Source organism: Rhineura floridana, chromosome 1 (assembly GCF_030035675.1).
Source record: "Rhineura floridana isolate rRhiFlo1 chromosome 1, rRhiFlo1.hap2, whole genome shotgun sequence".
Lineage (NCBI taxonomy): Eukaryota > Metazoa > Chordata > Lepidosauria > Squamata > Rhineuridae > Rhineura > Rhineura floridana.
The window spans coordinates 274,577,319-274,600,391 of record NC_084480.1 but is presented as its reverse complement, the minus strand read 5'-3'; the positions used below and the strand labels follow the sequence as shown (position 1 = coordinate 274,600,391).

The 23,073-nt window shown below is 40.8% G+C and overlaps 1 long non-coding RNA gene across 3 annotated transcripts in view; it reads left to right on the top strand.

The window, feature by feature from the left end:
* Positions 1–22,112, top strand: part of LOC133372809 (uncharacterized) — a 66,285-nt gene extending 44,173 nt beyond the window's left edge. For 2 of the 3 annotated variants that reach the window (XR_009759560.1, XR_009759558.1), the window contains exon 4: positions 15,543–17,934. This is a non-coding gene — a long non-coding RNA (uncharacterized LOC133372809). Of the gene's footprint in view, positions 1–15,542; positions 17,935–18,623 lie in introns of those variants that run through there. The other variant, XR_009759559.1, reaches the window with a different exon arrangement.
* Positions 22,113–23,073: the final 961 nt, after the last annotated feature.

Below are 23,073 nucleotides of genomic sequence, written 5' to 3'. Positions count from 1 at the left end.
TTTAATAATGTTTTTAACCCTTTTTAAGGTTGTTTTTCAAAATGTTTTTTAATGCTGTTTTGTTTTAATGTATTTTAAGATCTGTTTTTATGATGTTTTAAAGTATTTTAGTGCTTTGTTTGCCACCCTGGGCTCCTGCTGTGTGAGGAAGGGTGGGATACAAATTAAATAATAAATAAATAAATAAATAATAGTCCCTCAAAAGCACACGGCATAAAAGGCAAGTTTTTACTTGGTGCCAAAAAGATGTCAGTGAACATGCCAGACAGACCTAATTCAGGAGAGCATTCCACAGAGACCCACACCTGAAACAGCCTCACCTAGAAAGATTTTAAGTAAATAAATATCCCACATAAAACATATCTTAGGTTGTAATAAAGCGAAATCTATTTATTTCTTTATTATTTACTACCGCCCAAGAACCAAAGTTCTCTGGGAAGGTTATGAAAAGGTGACCACCATAAAAGGGAGTAATAGATAAAATCTAAAACAGAACAAAAACAGCACAATTCTAAAACCCAAATAAAACCATCAAAAGAGGATAAGACCCATATTTTATATATATGTTTAAAGAGCTAAGGAACACTAAAACATTTTCTAAAAATCCTGGGAGAATAAAAAGGTATTCACCTGACACAGACAAGACCACAGTGTAGGCGCAGTGTCCATCATCCATCATCCTCTCAAACTTCCTCCCTGACCCAAAGCCATTACTTAATAGAATGCAGGAATTTTGCACTGTGGTCACTGTAAGAGTGCAATCCTATGCAGATTTGCTCAGAAGGAAATCCCAATCTGTTTAATGGCACATATTCTCAAGTAAATATATTTTAGATTGCAGCCTAACAGGAAACATCAGAGATCCCAAATAAAACAGAAAAGAGGCAGCAGATACTACTCTAGTCCTTGCCATCTTGCCATTTTCCTTTTCTTCATGTACATGAAAATATTCCTGATTTTTTTTAAAAAAAATAGTTTTCAGATGGTTTACCCTTTGGTCAGGGCATTTGCTCTGTTATAAACTAAATTCATGGGCCCTGTTTTCTGTTATAGAGAAATGGTCATGACAGGGATAACATGCTTTGGGTGGAGCTAAGGAGGGGAAAAGCTGATATTTGAACCAAGTACAAGGAGCCAAAACTGTTCTGCTTCTCTGCTATAGAAGAATTTGATTCATGAGACGTGCAGGATTATTGATATGTTAGTTGCTGCTATATACATAAAGTGTTCCTTTCACTAAGAGCTATTTCATTTCTGCTTGCAAGCTATAATATGGGCACATCCCAAAAGAACAATGAGTAAAGTCTTGTCTTATTGAAGTCAATGGCAAATAAATTGATTTTGTTGACTCTATTGTATGAAACACAGGCAGCAATCTTCTGCATACTTCATTGGGAGTAAGCCCAGTTGAACTCAGTGTAAACATGAGTAAACATGAATTGGATCTGGCTACAATCCTAGACATACCTAGGAATTAATGGGACGTACCTCTGAGTACAGACTCTTAGGAACATGCATTAACTGTGTGTGTGCCTGGATGCTTTGCAGTGTGGCCCTGCAGCAGAGTGTGTGTTTTGTATGTGTGAAATCTAGTACCAGTCAAGTATATTACAAAAGGTCTGGGAAATCTTCTGTCAAGAAAGCTGGGATCAAGATCTAGCAGATGTACTGGAAGAAAAACATTGAGAAGTGTATTTATGTAGCTCAGAAGACAGTGCCTCCTTTCATATATTGTTGATCACCTTTTCTCAGTATTTACCACCTGTTTATAACATATATGTATAAATTATGGTACAAATTCACTGTCCAACAAACTCTGTTGCATAGATGAATTTTGCATTTTTGATCCTCATTTTCACCAAGAGATGCTATACATTAATTAAAAACACTATGGGGATTTTTGCTGGGCAGCACTGTTCCACCACCATTTTGTGTGACTTGCACACACACACTTTGGCTTGAAAGGTTACATTTTGTCTGGGAAAGTGAGGTAGAAAAGATGTAGCAAACTAGGGCAAAGTGCACTTGAAAGTTCTCATCAAAGAGCTCTATTGAAATGAAGAAGGGAGTTTCCACATTCTCTGTACACTAGCCTGGAACCTTCCTGAAGTTGTTAATGCTCAAATATTCTTCCATTCCTAATCTAATCAAAGCAACGCTGTATCACCTGTCAATTGGCTAAGGGAGCCCAGGGAATCTGAGTGCTCCTAAGCTTTGGATGCTCTTTTTTGGCACTTCCACTCCTAGTGAACTCTGCCTAGTAAAGCCTTACCACAGCCAAGAAAAGTCTCTTTTCATCTATTTTATCAATTTACCCAGATGCTAAGGATCCCCTTGTCCCCTCCCTGTGTTTTGGGCAGAGCATAAGGAAGGAAATATATGCATCGCCCCTGCCCTCATCAGCATTTCAATTCCCACTGCAATTCCCCCAGAAACTGAAGCAATTCATTGTGTAACCTCCATGGCACACACCTGTCTTACTGTTCACTCTCCTTTCTTCCTTCTGTTTCTGGGACAGCCTTCCATAGTTAACTATTACATTGCCATTTTGTTATACTTCCTCAATAAAACTCACGTTCTGAAAAAGCTCAGATCTCATCTCTATTATGCTCTAAGTATCTTACATGGGCATTCTGCTGCCTTAAATAAATGATCTGATGTTACACTATGTTTTTCTATATTTGGAAAATGTGCTAGTTTGAGAACAGCTCAACCAGATAGACAGTGACACATTCCCTGGCAGAACAGAGCCAGGGTCACAGTGTGAAATGTTCCCCCAGCACATTTGAGCTAAATTCCCACTAGTTATTCATATTCCAGAAGGACATATTCCTTGAATGTAGAAAAATGGTCTGCAGAAGTGTATAGAAACACATGTCCCAAGCAAGCATGGTTCGAGGAGAGATTTTTCCCCAACAAAAGTAATAAAAATGATGGTGTTCATTTATACAGATGGATCTTAGGGTTAGTCACCTGGGTTTCATCTCACAATATCTTCACTGATAATCCCCATCTTGCAGGAGCTTTTGCCTGATTGGCTACTAAGATTCCCATATATGAAATGTCAAAGCATATACATAAAAGAACATAGTATGCTGCAGTGGAAATTGAACTTTTCTGCTTACTCCATTAACTGAAATTATCCCTTTAATTAGTCATTTCTTGTTCCATCCTACCCACAATCATCCCTTTAACTAGTCATTTCCTCTTGGTAATGAGAACAGTCCCACTATTTGCATATCCATGTTTTGATTTTTGAAAGCACAACTGAATTATCAAAAACAAAATGCATGAAACAAAAAACCTTAGCAAAATAAAATATACAACTAAAATGAGACTATATAGTTAGAAAGGCAAACACCTGGCTATGGGGGGAAAGACAATGTAACTTGATTAAGAGTGGCTGTATACTATAGCCAGTGTGGATTTTTCACATTCTGCAATGTTAAATTGAAATTACCTCCCCAGGCCATTCTAATGCTTCCCATAAGCTCATTTCAAAACAAAATCTTACAAAACGTATAGTCTTGAACTCAGAAACGCTTGTTTAACAACCCTCTAAATTTTCATGGTGATACACAAAGCAGTCAGAGAGAATAGAGAATTGAAAGTCTAAAAAGAGAGGAAAAAACCCAGACCACTTGTGGACTTTTTTCTGTCAGAATCCTTGTAATTTGTTGAAATTCATTAAAAATCAGCCATGTTCACAGCGTACCTGTAATCCTGTTTACTGACTTTGCCCCATACTCTGACCTTCATCTTCTGCAGTTTAAAAGTTTAAAAAAATGCCTTGCTGATTTTTTTATTAATTTAAGAAATTTTGCATTGAACTGAATGAAAGTGTCGGGCATGCTCAGTAAGAACCAACTGTCAGGGTTCTAAAAGCCAGACTAATAGCTGCTTGGCTTGGCTAATCGGGGGGGCCACACCCACACCAGACTTTGATTTCACTTGAGAAAGTCATGGCTTCCCTCAAAGAATCCTGGGAAGTGTAGTTTGTGAAGGGTGCTGAGAGGAGACTCCTATTCCCCTGACAGAGCTCCAGTGGCCAGACTGGTTTAACAGTCAGCCACTCTGATTGAAGGTCTGTGAGGGGAATAGTGTGTCTCCTAGCAACTCTCAGCACCCTTCACTAATTACACTTCCCAGGATTCTTTCAGAGAAGCCATGACTGTCCAAAATGAAATAAAGGCCTGGTGTGGATGTGGCCAGGGACAGCTTTGGTTTAAATTTGGGTGGGAGGCTACATGTGCCTACTGTAGAATAAAAAGGTGGGGAAACACTGAAAAGCAATGATACTGTTCACAGTGTTTTCCTTTTGGAAAAAAAAGGGGCTTCGCCTGTGCGCAGTGCCCACCCACCCAATATCCTCCCTGCCCCCCAAGGTCAGTGTTGGACTACAACCTGGGAGACCAGGGTTTGAATCCATACACAGCTATGAAGCTCACTGAGTGATCTTGGGCCAGTCACTGCCTCTCAGCCTCACAGGAAGGCAATGATAAAACCACCTCTGAATACTTTTTATTAATTACGCCCTATTCATAGGGTGGCCATAAGTTGGGATCAACTTGAAGACATTTCCATTTTCAAACATGATTGCATAGAAATAAATCCCACTGAACTCAGAAAAGTATACAAATGATCAAACCCACCCTCCCTTCTCTACCCTCCTATCCCCTCCCTCTTGCCCATTCCCTCCCCCTTCTTTGCCCCTCCTTCCCCATACCCCTCCCCTTCCAATCCCCTCCTCCCCCTCCCCTTCCTCCTCCCCATGGTCAGTTTTACGTATCTTAAGTATGATTGCATGGGAGTAAATACCACTGAACTCTATAAGCATGCAAATGATCAAACCTGCCTGCCCCTCCCCCTTCCTTTGCCCCCCTCCAATCTGCTCCTTCCACTTCTATCTCCCCCCCTCCTCCTCCCCCATGGTCAGTTTTACCTATCCTAACCATGATTGCATAGGAGTAAATCGCATTGAACTCCATAAGCATGCAAATGATCAGGCCTGCCTTTCCCCTTCTTCCCCTCTCCTCTCCCTTCCTCCTCCCCTCCCCTCCTCCTTCTTTCTCCTCCTCTGCCCACTGCAGCCCTCCCTCCTCCCAGACAGTTTTACCTAGCCTAAGCATGGTTGCATGGGAGTAAATCGCACTGAACTCAATAAACATGCAAATGATCAAATCTGTCCTTCTTCTCCCCTCCCCTCCCTCTCCTGCCTGCTGCCATCCCCGACGTCCCCTCTGCCCTTCCTCCTCTCCCAAGCTACACAGGAAGTGGACTGGACTGTGAAAGACCAACCCAAATTGTGTTTGCATTTTGACAGATTTGTAGGGCAGTCCAATATCTCAGAGAGGAGGTCAGGTCTCCTGCTCTCCTGGTGCATTCACTATAGCAGCCCAATTTCCCTTCTTTTTAAAGTTTGATAGGAATAGCTGTTAGCTATAGGTACGTTCTTAAACCACAAGGTTTTTTGCCTATTAGTGAATATGGTAATGATGCTGCAAGTAATGGAGAAAAGCAGGATATCACTGACAGGTTCTAGGACCATTCCCCCTGTCAAGTGCATCAAAAGGATTTGCTGCAAATGTACTCTGGATATCCCTTGTGCTGCAATTGCATTTAAAGTAGGAAAAAAATCAGGCTAACATAGAAAGATTACATGCAACATTTTGACTCTGATATCATCTGGATTCTCCATAATAAATGAGTGAAAAAATATGTCAGTTCCAGGAGAAATGGCGAGTGTGGGTGCAACCACTGTTAAGCTTGGAGTTGAGTGACCAAATTTCAAAACCCAGTATGTAGTAGAATTTAGTATATATATCTTGGGCCCTCTTCAGGTGTTACTAGTAGGGGACCGTAAACATATTGGGGGGGGGGGGAGGAAATGGGGACATGTACACTAGCTTTTCCTTCCATCACCATTTACTGTTTCCCTCATTTTCAAACTCATGGAAGGCCAGCGTTTGAAGCAGGGAGCCTTTTGTCCCTGTGTATTTTAGAACCCTGGTAAATCAGGGATCTAAAATAAACAAAGTCGTCATATGTACAGGAGACCCCATGTTTATTTGCCTGCCATTCATTGCAGAGAAGGGCAAACAGCCACAGGGGACAGAGCTATCATGTTCAGCCCCACACACACCCTTGTGTATTTACTGTTCTCTTTTGATAACATGTAGGGATGAAAGGATTTCTCTCTGTTTCTCATTCTTACAATCTTAAATTTGGTTTTCCGCATTTCTGCAGCAATTTGCATTTTTTTTAAAAAACTCATAATTCTTCAGCATTTTAATGCAATTTCTCCTAAATATTTTTCTGTAGTTTTCAGTAATGTACATATTTTGCAAGCAAATTCTTCTAATATAAGGCATATCATTAATATATTCATTTTTATGCACACATTACCCTAATATATGCATTTTTTATAAACATTGGTTGGTAAACTGTGTTGCAAAATTCAGATATGTGCGAATTTCAAAGGATGGCTGTGTTTCGGTTCTCATATTGTTTTGGAAAGTGTGAATTTAATAAATTCAGCTTTAAATGCAAACTGATCAAATTTCTCCACCATCCCTAGTAACACCTAAAGAATCTCTCTCTCTCTCTCTCTCTCTCTCTCTCTCTCTCTCTCACACACACACACACACACACACACACACACAAGCTTGATCCTTATATTTTTTTTGATGTGTTTAAAATCAATTAAGATAATTACCAAATAGTGGAAAGTTTTTTATATAATTTCACATACAACAAGAGAATCAGGCCTTAGTTCCCTTATGTAAAATATGAGCTACTAGTATGGGAACAAAAGGTGTACTGGAGCAAAATGATAAAAATAAAGCAGTACCTTAAAAGGTTACAAAAATATAGATTAAGGTAAAGAAATCTACACAGAGAACATATGAAGAGCCTGCTGGATCAGGTCAGTGCCCCATCTAGTCCAACATCATGTTCTCATACTGACCAACCAGATGCCCATAAGAAACCTGCAAGCAGGACCTGAGTTCAAGAGCACAAAAGCACCATAGTTACATAAAAGCAACAATTTACTAAAGTTATAGTTGGATCCCAACCACTGTTTATCTTAGCTCTGTTTCTAAATGGACAAGCAACCCATTGTATGTTAATTATTCAAATGTGCACCATGTATATGCTTTTTTTGGAAAAAAGAAAAACAATGAACCATTCACCAGATTGAAAAGAATCACCTCATTCTAGAATAGCATAGTGAATAGCTGTCTTCATCTGGTTCTTTTTGCCAGTTTGTAATTTTTGTCTTAGGGATGATGAGAATACATACATGGTTGGGGCAATATTTAAATGAGAATAATATTTCAAATAATTGTGATTCAGTGAAATAAAACAAAAGCTAAATATGCTGAAAAAACAACCACCACCAAATCTAGATCTAGGAGGCCCTGTGTCAGATGTAATATCATGAAAATGGTTTTGTCTGTGGTTTGCTTTCTTATTTTAGGTGGCCAAAAAGGTCCCATCTCATTAGCTTGTAAAATGAGTATTTTTATATACAGCTGGCATTCAATTCCATTCAATCTCTAGGCATTTTGCACAAATGACAGCAAAGGGTGTGGCCATCAGTCCATTTCCATACAAATCTTGTCTTGGCTGATATTCGCTCAACTCATATAAAACTCCTTAAAAACAGGATAGTGGATGTGAAATGTTCAATCAAAACATGCATAGTCTTTCTCCTAATGCCCCCAACTGCATTACTTCTCAGTCATTTGAATCTGAAAACAGAAGAGTGTGCTCTGAAAAACACATATTACATTCTCTGTAACTGAAGGGTTATACAGGTAAAGATAGAACAGAGGAGGGGGCTGGGGGGAGGAGAACCATCTCAACCTGCTTTCAGAAGAATGCTTCTTTTAATTCATTCCATTTCAATTTTGTATTGGTGCTGCCTTCCCTTTAACCAAATTAATTTTGCCATGCTTTTGCAAGGAAATAATGTCACACTGAAATCCAGGCAGTCCCTCCTTATCAGTCAACAGCTGTCCCCAGACAGAGCATTTTAATTTTAAAAAAAGGGGGGGGGAGGGAGATACATTGGAAATGGAGCAGCAATACGTTTTCATTGACAGCCAGGCAACAAGCAACCTGCATTCTATAATAACTTTCCTAGAGTGGAGGGGATTGGGGGGGGGAGCTGGCTGGTTGGTTTAAATATATTCTTTCCTGTCTCATATAGCTGAATTTTTATATCACCCCCTTTTTGCCTTGTTTAAAGAGCTTCCATGATAATTTAAAACTCGTTATTTTTGCAGGTGCCTTGTCTTTATGGAGCTATTCCTTGTTTGCTGTGTGCCTGTGGTCCACACAGCAGGAATGCCATTGTAGCCAGAGTGGTGTGCTCAGCTTCCCTGCTGTTTCCGTCTTTAATTGCCTTTATTAGGTTTGTCCCTCAAGCTGGATAACTGCTAAGTGAGGGGAGGCTCCAGCTAAAGATTCAAACATGAGAGCAAACAATGATTTTATACTGATATAGATATTTAAAGGGCCCTTTTTATGAAGCCATAAAATCAAGCAGATATGATATTTACTTAACTGTTAACATTCAGAATAAACGCGATTATTCAAATGGTTCCAGTGAAGTAACTTCATCTAGATTAACACACATGGGAAAATAGAGGGAGGGGAAAGGAATATTCACATGCTAAATCTAAAGTGGCGGTAGTACAAAGGCCTGCAAGCATAGGATCCAAGTAAGGATGTATTAAATATACGTGATTCGTTCACAGTGAATTCATTTTACTTTGAAGTGAATCTCTTACTGGCAACACCTGAGTGTATAGTACTTTAATATGTTAATTGTGACTGAAGTAACCTTAAAGAGTCTTGTGGCACCTTAAAGACAAGGAAATTTATTACGACATAAGCTTTCGTGGATCATAGTCTATATCAGATGCATCTTTCTGTTGTTTCTGCTGCAACAAACTATCTTCCTGGCTATCTTGGAAATGAATAAAATTAAACATGTCATGTGGAATTAAATACCAAGACATTATATTTCATTCTGGATTTCAAAGGGATTATAAGAACATCAAGAGTCAGTCAAATGATACATTTATGAGTATCCTATTGCTGGTAGGGGCTACTTCCCAGAGGTGGCTGTTGGCATGCACAGGCATTGCCTACCAGTCCAGAACATTTTGCTGCCAGCAAGATGTTCCACACTGTCGTTCTGTTGACTCACGTGAAGCAACCACACACAGAATGGAAAATTCCCAATTCTAGCTCTGGAAGTTTCTTACATTGCTTTTGCCATGTTTGTGTGGCAGGAAATGAGGACAGGTACTTTGTGCTGTTTGGCTCACCCTGCAGCTGTGGCAGTGGTGTGAATATAAGAGTCCATGTGAATTCCAGGGAGGGCAGTGGCCTTAAGTATCAAGTAGAAATCCCCTTGCCAACCTGGTGCTCTCCAGATGTTTTGGACTACAACTGCCATCAGCTGTTGGGGGTTGAAGTCCAAAACATCTAGAAGGTATGAGGTTAGCGAAGGCTGCCTTAGAGGAACAGTCAGCACATGCACATACACATACACATAAAATAGTCAATGATATTTTATCTTACACAACCTTATGAATGTAGCTTTCTGATCCAAAATTATTACATTTGAAATCAATGTAAAACATGCCTGTGGTCCAAATATTCAGAGTTATGAAAACAATGATAGAGCTGGAAGACATTAGCTTCTACATATCTGTGGAGTGACAGAATACTAAATATTACATTTGAGCAAACTAATTCAATACTTTTCTATGATTCAGTGAATTCCTAAGATTATCAGATCCCATGTAATCTGATAGTTCCCTCCTCAAAGAACCCTGTATTGGTATTGAGAGGAAATAATTCAATTGCACACTCATCATGGGTTTCCCTGTGAACTTTAACTTTGGAAAGCTAAACGTGGGCTATACAAGGAATGCACACAGAATCAGGAGCTGGCTCATACCAACACAAATCTTCTTCTCCCAACAATCTAACCAAACAATGCACAGGCTTAGTTCTTATCTAATTTTTGGCATAAGCTCCCAACCCTAAACATGGAAATAAGCAGCAACTCAGGCAACTAAGAAAACAATTATTTGTCCCTTGCAACACACCCAGGTATGTTAAACAAGGGTTTTGGAAAAAGGGTCTCTTTTGTTTTGGAATAAGGAAAATAAAGGCAGTAAGCAAGTCTGGAAACCTTCTAGTACAGGGGTGGGGACGTTTTGGCCCTCCAGCATTGTTGGATTATCACATCCATCATTATCCATCACCATTGGCCCTGCTAGCTGACCGCATAGGAGTCCAACATCTGGAGAGACACCTTGTCTCCCATCGACTAATATGTGACTATCATAGACGTGACAAACACAACATACCCTGATTTCAGAGATGTGTGAAAGTGTGCCATGCCAAATCTCGGAAGCCTTTTAGGGGGAACATGGAATGAAAATAGTAATAGATTATTCCCTCCTTCCCAGTTTTATTTGAAATTGAGCTCTGCAAATCCAGCTAATTTCTCCCTATCCACTCCTCAAAAACTGTGAGCTGTGCTGTGCTCCCTGGGGCACCACAAGGAGAACAGCAGAGTCTCAGGCTGCTAGTCGCCAGATCAAAGTGTTTACATTAGCTACACCTAGAGGCATTGATCTGCCAATCAGTTGCAAAACCTCTTTGAAGCTGAATTTTTTTAAAAAATGCACTCAAGCTCCTCCCACTAGGTTTAACAGTAAAAAGGGGCGAGGATTGACTAGCATCATGTGCCCCCGTTTTCAGAAGAGAGAGGTGCAGACATACTGGAACCGGCAGAACAGAAAATGTATTTCTACCCTCAGTTCCTCCCCACTCCCTTTCCTTCATATTTACCTGGAAGCAGCAGCACCTAGGTCTTGTTAAAGGCAAGCCTCTCCCTTCCTTGCAGCAATCATGCCCCAAAAATTAGGCACCAAGGTGCATTATTATTATTATTACTATTACTATTATTATTATTATTATTATTATACATTTCACACACATTTCAAGGTGATTTACAATCATATAATAAACACATCTAGGTTTAAAAGAAATAGAACCCTGTCTCCCCCAAAAAACAAACAATAGGTTTAAAGACAGCACAAACACCCAAGGCAGAAAGCCTTTTTTTTTTTTAATCTATCTGGAAAACCTTGTTGAAACAAAAATGTCTTCACTTGTTTCCAGAAACTTCAAAAAGTGAGTGCCTGTCATATTTCAACAGGGATGCTGTTCCACAAAACATGGAACAACCTTTTGAGATTGTAGGGACTTGCCGCCCTGGGCTCCTACTGGGAGGAAGGGCGGGATATAAATCTAATAAATAAATACAGATTCATCTGCAGAATATAGTGACCTACTGGATATGTAAGGGGTAAGGAAGTCTCTATAAGTATCCTGTGTAGAACCTTGCCTAGTAGCAGATTGGTAACCAGTACAGATCCCACAGACATGGTGGTAATATGCTGGTGATAGTTTACCCCCACAAGTAGCCTAACCACCATGTTCTGTAGTAGCTGCAACCTCCAGACCAATCTCAAAGGTAGCCCCATATAGAGTGCATTGCAGTAATTCAGGTTTGAGATTACCAATGCATGGATAACTGCAGTCGGTCTATCCCAGTCCAGAACTCTATTATCAGTTGAAGTTTGTAAAAGACACTCCTAGTGATGCACCAGGACCCTAGCAAATGGGATGCTGTTGCAGCACTGGAGGCACTAAACAGGAACATGCAGGCACTTGAGCTTGCTTTTAATCTGAGATGAAGATCAACTGATTAACTGAGATGAAGAATAACTCTCAGCAACATGGTGCTCACTTTTAAATCCAGGAGAACATCATGAGCTGGGCAAGTTTAGAATCAAGATCAAGATTATTACAAACATTAGTAACATCACTACATGAATGTCTCTTATCCCTTATGTGCTGACTGGAGGTCCATGATGAAGTCTGCTGTTCCTTTAGACTGAATCTAGCAACTAAGGTAGAAGCGGACACCACAGGCTGCTTCATATGACAAAAATAATAGTACTTCTGTGCAGAAATTAACATGTTGCAAGTATATAATTGTAGTATATTACAATTTAAACCCCAATTAAAAAACCTAATTACTGCATGCACAGACAGTGATTTTGTATCTGTACAATCATCACATATTGCTACCTCCATGTAGTAATTTGGTAACATGTGTAGTAGGCCCAACACCTGACCCTGGCCAGAAAGAGTACATCAGCGAGATTTCAACAGTCCACAACACCCTCAGCTCTCCAGAAGGTGGCAGCAACACCCAATATACCAAACCGTCTCCTACCTATGGCAAGCATAAGTTTCTCCCAGGTTCCTTCCCTCATCTGCAACAGCCATCAACCAGATGCATATCAGTTTTAAAGGTGGATACCAGATAAGCCCCCCAAAGGTTCCAAACCAGTGTTACAGAAGGGACGTTGTATTATGAAGATGAAGCAGAAGGAACCTCAATAGGCAAACTACCCCTTGTCTGCCAGTATGTGGGAAAATCTAAAAAGCTACAGTAGTCTCTTTTACTTAATTTTCAGATGGTACATATTCTAGGAAAACATAAGGGCTGGTGTACCTACTAAAGTTTTTCTTCTCTTGGTTGTTCAGACCCTACCATCACACACATGTATTTTTTATACCTTTTTAAAAATGTGCAGAGTTAATACTTCGTCATCTCTTAATTTATTTTTATACAGTGGATCTGTATAACCTACTGGCACAAGCCACTCAGTATGGCAGTGGGGCTAGAGCAATATCTAGTAAAAGCTAAAAAGTAAAAGCCAGTTCAGCTTGCGATCTGCAGTCCCACTGGGATGTCAACAACGTATTAACGAAGTATAGTTGCACAGTGACAATGGCTCTATGAAGGTCACAGTGTAATTAATCTTTTCCTAAGAAGACAATAAACTCAAAGCTCAAAGCCTAGTTTGGCTTAGTCTACTCTGAAGATTTCCTAGTTCAGATACAGGCTGGCATTAGTACTCAGCACCTTCATATAGCTGCTGGGACCCCAAAGCCTCAGCAAGGCACGCTGGCTCTGATGCCCGCCTTACCTCCATCCTCTTCTGTAACTGCCATTTTAAATGTCTCACAATGCCCCCAGTGTAGCATGGCTATGGAGCACTGAGAGCGATTGTTAAAAAGGTGTCTGAAAACTGTATGCTGCTGTTGTTGGCAGGTAAGCCTGCAGCTAGGGCCTACTGAAGACGCTGTGCCCAGACATGCCTCAGACCTGAAACCACTGTGCCGCCTTACCATTGAGCAATCAAGTGATAAGGAATCAAGTTATGTACATGCAGCTTCTACATGTGTGCGTTTTAATTTGAGTATGTTAAAAAGTTTGGCCTTAACGTGTTAATATTATTCACAACAGGATGCACATTAGGGATGCAAAGATCTGTCAGTTTTGGTTCTCTCAGTTTTTCATTTTTCTAATCTTAAGTTTAGTTCTCCACATTTGTGCAGCAATTTTTGATTTTTAAAAAACAAAATCCTCATGAAAAGTCTCCAGCAGTTTAGTGCAAAATTTTCCTAATAAACACATTTTTATAGGCAGTTTTGACTAATGCACACATTTTTGCGAGCCACTTCTCGTCTTATAATTTGGATATTATTTTCACTCATATATTAATTTTTATGCACACTTTCCCCAACCATATGCATTTTTGTGAACATTTTTGGGATGGCGAACTGCATCTCAAAATTCGGATAAGTGCGAATTTCAAAGGAGGGCCGTGTTTCAGTTCTCCTATTGTTTTGGAAAGTGTGAATTTGATAGATTCTGCTTGAAATGTGAACTGAATTGAAATTCTCACATATCCCTAGTGCACATATACTAATTAAAGTTAAAACCTTCTTTTAGAGGTGAAGAAATAATAACTTCTTTATTTCAGAGCAATCGGACTGAAATAAATAATTTTTTTAAAAGACAGTGAACGATAATGTACAAACAGTAAACACACACATGTGTACTCTCTCTCTCTCTCTCTCTCTCTCTCTCTCTCTCTCACACACACACACACACACACACACACACACACACCCTGAAGGCACATGAGGCCACCACCTTGCTGAAGCTAAGCAGGTCTGGGTCTGGTCAGTGCCTGGATGGGAGACTACCTGGGAACCACATGTATGCCGCCTTGGGTTCCATGGAGAAAGCAAGGTGGGATATAGATGTAACTAATAAATAAATGTTTGCTTAAATAGGTTTGTCCTAGTCTAAAATCAGTGTTACCTTTTCTTTCTTCTTTTTTTAATACTTCGAGCACTGACTGCATTGTCTTTCAAACTCCAAGCAAGCTTTGGGCCAGCTACAGTCATAATTGTGATATGGGTCAGTTACCTTAGAAATTGCCATCTGTCTCTCCAGAAATGTACAGTACTTCAACAATTTAGCAATTTGTGTCGATTTCATTGCCTAGAAAGATGGCAATAGCAATGCTTCACCATTGGTATGTTCTGCCTGGGTATTAATATGCGCCCTGCATCGGAACAATTGCTCACAGTTCTCCTGTTATTGCTCACTTTGAAATTCAGTCAACAGCCTGCGATACCAAAAACAAGAAAAATATGTACACTTATCTTCAAGCCATTAAAATCTTACAGCTGTGTTTACTTTCTTTCCTGTGTGAGGAATGAGTAAAATGGTCTCAGACACCGAGCGCTATTCGGGGGAAAGAAAGAAAAGAGTAGAAGAACAGTGGTGGAGATATATCACAGTTTCTAGTGGTTGTTTCAGAATGGTAATATCTCATCTAATTTTAGCTTTTCTTGCCACTGAAAGAGCAGAGATTCCAGCACCCCAGTACATAATGGGTAGGGACCCATGGGTACACTTCAGCAATCTAATCATTCCAGGTAATTTGCTGTATGGATGATTGCATTAAGGCACTGTGGTCTAGAGACGTCAATTCATTTCCACCCCCACTCAGAGTCACAAGTGAACTGGAATGAGATTCATGCTTTAATCTCAGATTTTCAGCCACCATTTACGCTAATGTTTTTAACCCCGCAGTTCAGGGGGAAATGTATGCATTTTATTGTCTTAGATTCACTTCCTTTGCTGGAGGCAGATGCTTGCAATCTAAGCAATGGCTAGAAAGAGGGTAGAGGAACCAATCAAGGTGCTCCTTGGAATTAATGACAGCAGGCCCCCAAAAGCAGTGTTACCTGACCAAGAAGGTCATCTTTTTGAGAAAGCTGCACTGATTTTTCTCACAGCATGGAGGCAACTCCTCTTTGTTCACAAAAATATGACCTGTGTAACAAAATTCTATCCATATCCATTTATCATCCGGATAGCTGTTTGAAATTGCTTCTTTTCCCAGATAATCAAAAGGAAACGTCTAAATGAGGGGTGGGGGACTTTCCACCTCCCAAGCTGAATTGCTTTGGGACGAACTGATTGTGCATCATATATGGGTGTTGGACAGGACCAAAACCTGAAGACATTTTGACCACAAAAACATCTGACCACCTTTCTTTCTCTCTCTTAGGCTTCATTAACAGAAGTACAGTTTCCAAATCGCATGAAGTACTCGTTCCCCTCTATTCAGCACTGGTTAGGCCTAATCTTGAGTACTGCATCCAGTTCTGGACACTACACTTTAAGAAGGCTGCAAACAAACTGGAATAGTTTCAGGGGAGGGCAACGAGGATGATCAGGGGACTGGAAACAAAGCCCTATGAGGAGAGACTGAAAGAACTGACCATGTTTTACCTTGTGAAGAGAAGACTGAAGGGAGATCTTCAAGTACTTAAAAGGTTGTCACACACAGGGGGGCCAGGATCTCTTCTCAATCATTTCAGAGTGCAAGACATGGAATAATGGGCTCAAGTTACAGGAAGCCAGATTTGGGCTGGAAAAACTTTGTAACTCTTAGATCAGCACAACAATGGAACCAATTACCTAGGGAGGTGGTGGTCTCTCCAACACTGGAGGCATTCAAGAGGCAGCTGGGCAGCCACCTGTTGGGTATGCTTCAATTTGGATTCCTGCATTGAGCATGGGTTGGACCCAATAGCCATATAGGCCCCTTCCAACTGTACTATTCTGTGATTCTTTCTCTCTCATACACACCATTTACACTTATTTATCGACTTAAGACACTTTTCGCAGCTTGGCTTCCTTGCTGAATCATGTGTACCAGTTACGGTGCCTCAGGAAGCATTCTTGGAAGGCTAACTACTGAAGCCTTAAATGGTTTCATTGCATTAAGGACTAGGCAGGGAGAACGGCATCTGCATATTCTGGAGTTATTATGCCTCTTTGCATAATTGGTGAGAGTCATTACTAGTGAATTTGCTAGAGGAAAATAGCCAGTGTACAGTGCTGTTTTCCTCTTGTCCTGGATGCCTCAGCCTAGGCTTTAGCTTTGGAGTCAAGAAGTTTAGGGAGATCATCAAAATGGCAGAATGGCTGAGCTGCTTACTAACAGTCCTTTTTTAAAAATGACCTTCAGAGCTTCCCTCTGATGGAGTGTTCAGTAAGTGAAATGGGGTCTCAAAGTCTCAGGTTTTTGAAATTACTCAGGCAAAAGAGATGATAAAGCTAAACTCATACAAGATAAGGTTTTGTAAAATCCATGCATAAATCATATATGTGCTGTTCAAACAGAATAGCACCCAAAATTAGTATCTTTTTAAAAGCAATATTCTTTTCAGAGCAGTCAATAAGCATTGAATCGATAGGAAGGGGAATAGGATGGTGGATTGCATCAGATGGAGAAGGGTTATTGCTTAATGGCAGAGCACATAGTTTAGAGGCAAAAGGCTCAATCTCCAGAATCTCTAAGTAGGAGAAGATTCTTGTCTGAAACCATGGACAGCCGCACCAGTGAAGGTACATCAGGAATGGGGAACTTGTGGTCCTCCAGATGTTGTTGGGTACCAACTCCCATCAGCTCCAGACAGCCTGAGCAAATGTGAGTGATGATGAGAGTTGTAGTCTAGTAACATGTGGAGAGCCACATTCCCTACTCCTTGGGTAGACAATATTGAGCTAGATTGATCAATACACTGACTCAGTATAAGACAACTTACTACATTCCCCAGAGGTTAACACTTATCACCTTCTAGTCATTTGACATTAAGGAGTGGGAGTTGGTGTCTGGTCTGCACAAAAAGAACAATTCCAGTCTGGGGAATAACTTCATGACCAACGGCATCACATTTATATCAACCGGACATTACAAGCCAGCCACATTTGTATATGCGAAAGGAAGGTGGAGAGGTTGATGTCAATATTTAAAAGGTAAAAATGCTGAGTAGCTACAAAGAACTGCTTCATTAAGCAAGGAAGTTAAGCATTCGATAATTTTATGAGCTGGTTGCCTTTGCTGTTATATATAGGGACTTTTTAAAACCTGTAGATGAAATCTAACGCTCTGCTTTGAATAATTCTCTTCATGGCATCTCTAGCCTTATTTCTATAGGGAAATGGCATATCTCCATTTTAAGAATTTGATAGTTGAAAATGAATAGGTAGAGAACAATAAGACAATATGGAAAAGAGAAAACAAAATGCAAAGTGAGGTATACATTTCCATACCGAGGAAGTCAACTGCAGTGTAATCTGGGGGACAGCCAACCACTTTCTCTCTTGGGTACTTCTAAGCTGGATGTGCTGGAGGAAAATATGTTTCTAAGTCGTTTGATCCTAAGACTTGCTATTCCAGCACAAGAGGGCTTAAGAAACATATGCCAACAACTAATCCATCATAAAATGATGGGGTCACAGCAGTGCTGCACCACAGTTGCAGGGGGATGTGCCTGTGTAAATATTTAGAATCTGGGTGCAAAACAGTTTTTCTTCCCCATTAATCACTATAACACTTCTTCCATGTTAGTTGAATGCAGTCAGTTTGCGTTTTCAGTGTCAAGTGCCTCTAGCCTTTTCTTCCTCTTTAACAATATTGATAATTCTGATGAGGCCAAATGACTCATCACTGGAGAGTGGCCCTCCTGTGATGGCATACATGTCCAAAAGGGATGCTGCCAGGAAAGAAACAACCTGGATGCCTGGCACAACCCCTTCATAGCTGCCTCCTACACAGAGGGGGAAGGAGTCCAAGAGAAGTCTACATCAGATCCTGAGAGCTGTAAATGAAGGCCATCAAAATGGTGGTGAATGGGTTAGAACAGGGATGGGGAGCCTCTGGCCCTCCAGATGTTTTTAGGCCACAACTTGCAAAACCCCATTCAGGATGGACAATAGTCAGAGATGATAGGAACTAAAGTCCAGCTACATCCGGAAGACCACAGGTTCCCCATCCCTATGTTAGGATCATAGTATTAAAAATTACATCAAAGTGATCTAGTTCTTCAAGCTTAGGTCCCCAGATGTCATTGGACTAAAGCTCCCATCATATCCAGCTAGCTCAGCCAATGTCAGGCATAGTGAGAATGATAGTCCAACAACATCTGGAGATCCAAGGCTTAATAACACTGATGTAGTCCAACCCCCTGCTGATGTAGGTAATCTACTGCTATAGTAAGGTGGCCATGCAGCATCTGCTTAAAACCTCGTGAAGAAGAATTTATCACCTTCTGAGGCTGTTTGTTTTACTGTGAAACAGCTTGGACCATCAGGAAGTTCTCCTTGATGGTATGAGCTGCTGGACAATGGGACAATAACCTGAAAAACTATGACCTTTACCACAAGAGATGAGGAAATCTATGAGTTCCAGATGACTTCTGGAACTAACAAACTACAAGTTCCACTTACCACACTACAGTAGGAGAAATGTGAGTTGTTTTTGCTTCTTCTTTCCCTAGTTGGGACTCCTTTCTCATGGCCAGAAAGTGTGTAAGCTTAATGCATGGAGGCAAAGAACGATTACACTCTGTTGTTGCTCCTGACTTCCACAGTTTCATTCTATGCAATAGAGCATATGAATTCATGAAGGTAGGAAACAGGGAACAAAGGTACAATCTCATCCCCTTCTGTGTGTTTAGTCCAGACAGGTTCCATCTCTGAAAAGGGCTGAGGCATTGTGTGAAGTAAATCTAAGTGATAAATAACTTGCACAGCAAGCTAGAAATGGAAGATGGGTCTCGTGAGTGCCAAGTTTAGGAACAAGCCAAGTAAGCCATGGCTTAGTGCCTCACATTATGAGGGGCCTCTAAATAGGTTGGAGATAACTGTGATTATAATTGAAATTGATTTGGTTTAACCTTTCATATAAAACCCACCACCAAAATTCTGAACCCTGACCTCCACATCCCAGTCCACACTCAATCCCATCATCATCGTTTCCAGAACTACTTGCATCATCCACAGGTTGCCCAACCTCACCTCAGACCTGAAGAGGAGACAATGGGAGCTAATGTCCCAACATATTCTAAAGTCCTGTTCTATACCAGGCATCATTTCCACTAATCTCCTCCTTGCCACTCTCCCACCTCTTTTTTTCTCTTAATTTTTTATAGTATGGGGCCTCTGAATCTTGACATGGTTTAGGGCCCCAGCATGTCTCAATCTAGCCCAGGGTCTCCCTCATTCAAAATAAACACTCTTGCCAATTTTCCATGTTAAGCAGCACAATCTGTGTTTTTCCAAGAAAGAGATGAGCTTTGCTGTGGAAGTTGTTGGGGCAAATGTTGAGGGGAAGGGACAGTCCTTTCCTGAATGTTGCTCAGGAAAGTTTATGTGTTGGTTAAGCTTGATCTGTTCTTTGTGATCAGTGAGCTGTGGAGCACTTAGGAATCATGCAGACTGTTGTTTATTTCATGGATTGGGGCTACTATTTCTAAAGTTATCTCCACAGTCAAGATGAGCTCAGTTCTCACCATGTGCTTATCCTAGTACACATGACTGACATGCACTGGTGTGGGGCCTGCTTAAACTCCTCATTTTTCACAACTGAATTACCACACCTATTTCAAGAATGTCTTTTCTCTGAGACACTATCTCTAAGAACAAAAAGCCACTATGTAAGTGAGCATTAAGCCACCAGCCTCTTAGTTCTTCCCAAGGCTATGCTATGAAGACAGACCTTTGTTAAGAGGCAAGAGGGAAGACCTCTGAAAGGGTGGAACCAGATGTAGTTTGTGGCCACTACTGGATCATGATGAGTCATTCTGTTATTTCATGCATGTGGGGGAAGAAGGGGCACTCATTATGACACATCTTATTTAAGATACAAACAGATATCTTAGTGAGGCCCAAGCCAAGGTTCTGTGGTTGGCTTCCATGTCACACCAAAAATGTATGGCCACTTTGATTACATCGGTACTTCTCACATGAACTTCCCAGAGGTCCCTGGGAAGAGGATTGATTATTAAACCTCTCTAGGAACTGTAGTCCTGTGAGGGAAATAGGGAGTCTCCAAACAACTGTCAGCCCCTTAACAAACTACAGTTGCCAGGATTCTTTAGGGGAAGCCATGAGGGTTTAAAGTGGTATGCTACTGCTTTGAATGTGTAGAGCAGATGGGGCCTTTATCCTGACTGGCAATTGCTCTCTAGGGTCTCTAGAAGAGATGTTTTCTACCTTTGCAGCCTGAGATGGGACAAGAGGAACTGAGTCTAAATCTTTATACATGCAAAGTGTATGCTTTACCATTGAATTATCGTTTATGCTTTTAAGAGCCTCTTTGCAGAGCTTTATTGTTTATTATTATTTAGTTATTAAATTTATATCCTGCCCATCCTCCCAGTAGGAGCCCAGAGGAATTGTGCAAGAATGATGTAACGACAGCCACTCCTTTTTCCTATTTGGTTTTACAATCATGTACATGGCCTTCCTCCATTTTTCTGGGCAAAAATGTTAATTGTGGATTTTGTTATTGTTGAGCATCCAAGGCTTAAAAATATGAATGCTATTTCCCTGGGGTTCTTAGTGATCTGCAGGAGTCTGAAGTTACATATCCTAATTTCACTGACTCAAAATGGATCAGAAAACCATGTTTATTCATAATGACTAAATCATCTGCACAATTGGTCTAGTGGACTGTTAACATTTAGGAATGCAAGTTGTGCATGTATACAGCAGTAGATGTTTGGGACTTTAAAAGCTCACATAGTTTATTAAATAAGGTTAGGCCATTGATCTGTTTTGGCGGGTTCAGTAATTCTATTTTATTGCTTGCTGATTGAAGCAAAACAGAAATTGCATTTTAAATCCCAGCTTGGAAAGAGGAAGTTTCTGCACGAGATACTTCTGCCCTGATTCTCTTATGGAAAGTTTTGTTTCTGAACTTTCAGGGCTTAGCTATGCCTCAGAAAATCTAGGTGCACCAGCCTAGGATGATGTTGTCATTGTTGCCTCATACGACTGGGCTTATCATGATATGTGAACCCAGCACAGAAAAGATGCATCCTGGCTGCTAGGGAAAAAGGAAGGGCAAACTATGGAGATTCCAAGGACCAGGGAAAACGACAGAAGCAGGAAACATGCGCTAGAAGGGAGGGCAAAACAGCAGCTCTTTAGGACACCAGGGATTCCTATTGCCTGGTATCCAAACAACTTACTCATAAATCCCAGCTCTGATTTCACTCACTGGCTAATAACACTGACAGGCAGGATCAGCCAGGCTGGCTGGTTTCACCTAAGCCACTTAGAAGGGAACCTGCACATGTTTCTTCATAACATTCTTTCTTGGAGGGCTAGAGATTTTGTTTTAAAATGAAAGCTCAGATTCTGGGCTACCTGATGTAGATGCCAGGTTAGTGACCCCCAGTCTAAGCCATCCATGTCCATCGGTCAGCTTGCCCTTAAACATTTTAAATTACAGGAACAACAATTCATACCTCTCTGGTCACCTGAGGTAATTCTTCTCAAGCTAGTTTCAAGGGTGGTATTTTTTTTTGGGGGGGGGGTGCTCTCAGATTAGGGAACTCTGTAGGTCTGCTCCACACAAAAGAACACCCAGCACTCCTTCTTTCTGCAGAGGTACTTATGGGGGTCCCCCAGAATTCCCTCCCTTTGAATATTAGGCAGGTGGCATCTCTGCTATCTTTTCGGCACCTTTTGAAGACTTTCCTCTTTCAACAAACCTTTTAAGTTGAGAGCTATCCCAGTCTGCATCTGTGTCAGAATCATTTAATATATTTTTAATAATGTTTTTAACCCTTTTTTAAAGTTGTGTTTTTTTTAAATGTTTTTAATGCTGTTTTGTTTTAATGTATTTTAAGATCTGTTTTTATGATGTTTTAAAGTGTTTTAGTGCTTGTTTGCTGCCCTGGGCTCCTGCTGGGAGGAAGGGCGGGATACAAATAAAATAAATAAATAAATAAATGATGTCCACTACCCTTAATACTCTGTGCTGCTCCCTTTCTGAGGTTTCATGCAGAGAGAAATTGGGGCCTCTATCGCCTCTGTTGTTCCCACCATTTTGAATCATGGAGCTGGAAGGGACCTTGAATGACCTAGATGACCAACCCCCTGCAGGAAATTCACCCCTGCAGCATCTGCATCCCTGACTGCTGGCCATCTAGCCTCAGCTAAAAAAATCTCTAGCGAAGGAAGTCCACCTCCTTCCCAGGCACTAGAACTCTATATTTAATCATCATTATCTACCTTTATATCCCATTCTTCCTTCAAGGAGTGCAGATCAGTGGGGGTGTTCTCCCCCTTTTATGTTCACAAAAATTTATGTGAGATAAATTAGTATGAGAGGTGATGACTGGGAGCTTCAAGTGGGGATTGCAACCCGGCTTTATAACTCCTGGTCTGGCATTCTGAGGAGTGAGTGTGAGAGAGCCAGTGTGGTTTAAGCTGCATGCACCCCATGGATTTAAAGCATATTCAAAGCACATGACTTCCCCCAAAGAATCCTGGAAACTAGTTTACCATCCACAGAGCTACAATTCCTAGCACCCTTAACAAACTATACTTCCCAGGATTCTTGGGGGGGGGACTCATCTGTCTTAAAGGAGCTTTAAATGTATGTGGAGTATGCAACCCAAGCCACACTGGCTCTTTCCTACTTACTACTTAAACACTGCTTCTTTCCTTTTTTCCTCCCCAGTTGAAAACCTCCCATACCAGCAATATGGAGTCTATGGAAGTGGGATGGATCTAGG